This window comes from Meleagris gallopavo, chromosome 4 (genome assembly GCF_000146605.3).
Source record: "Meleagris gallopavo isolate NT-WF06-2002-E0010 breed Aviagen turkey brand Nicholas breeding stock chromosome 4, Turkey_5.1, whole genome shotgun sequence".
Lineage (NCBI taxonomy): Eukaryota > Metazoa > Chordata > Aves > Galliformes > Phasianidae > Meleagris > Meleagris gallopavo.
In genome coordinates, this window is record NC_015014.2 from 64,105,320 (window position 1) to 64,106,348 (window position 1,029).

Sequence of the window (1,029 nt, forward strand, 5' to 3'; positions counted from 1 at the left end):
AAAAAAAAAAGAAAAGTGGAAATGCTGAGAAGCAGAGTCCGACACGTCTCTCACAGATTGTGTACACCAAGTTCCTCTGAAATCCAACCAAAATAGAGGGAAAATGGAACAGTATGGCAGCAGCAACCCTGTCCCTGGCTAGTCTGAGCCCGCCAGCTTCTTCTACAGAAGTTTATTTAAAACCAGAATCCCTTGAGTACTAGAATTGCTTTTACAGGAGTCTCATTAAAACAGACATTATTGCATCTATTAATAAAGCAGAACATTTCCTCTGCTGGATGCTAATCGCTGGATGGATACACTCAATGGAACTGTGGAGGGCCTGGTGGGCAAATCTGGACCAAGTAAATGAAATCAATCAGCTTGCTCAGAAAATGAATTCCCTGTCCCATGGAATGTCCCAGCAGTTCCTCCCTCCTGCATGTACTCATCTGAAAGGGATGGAGCATGTCCTAGAGGAGGCAAAGCCACCATAAGTGGTGACATCCTGGCAGAAGTTTGGATCAAGCCTTCTCATGTCTTGTATTAATTGTGTTAACATCTTTCTCTGGTGACAACTGACTCTCCAAGTCGATGGAATGAGATTCAGATGTTGTGATCCCGAACCCACAAGTGAAACAGAAAATGGGGTTTGTTTCTACTAAGCTAAAAAAAAAATTGGGAAGGATGGGAAAGTATTTTTAAGCCTCTTCTAAGGCTGTTCCAGGAGCTTTTTATTTATATGAATCCATTGACAATGTGCATTTGCTTTCATCACATACATTTCTAGTTAAAATGTACAAAACATCAGAGCAGTATGTTTCAAGCTGATGCAGAAGAACTTGCAATTAGTTTTCATCAGCACTTCTGAAGACAGGCAGCACAGCAGAAAGGAAAGCAACCTGATCTCAAGGAATTAGTCCAGAATTACTGGGAGCTGATATTAACTTCCTTTCTTCATGGGGTACCATAAATTCATCTTCAAGATTTGTTCATCTGGTCTTGTTGCGTGATGGGAATCTTCCTTATGCAATAGGCAAAAAAGAAGTC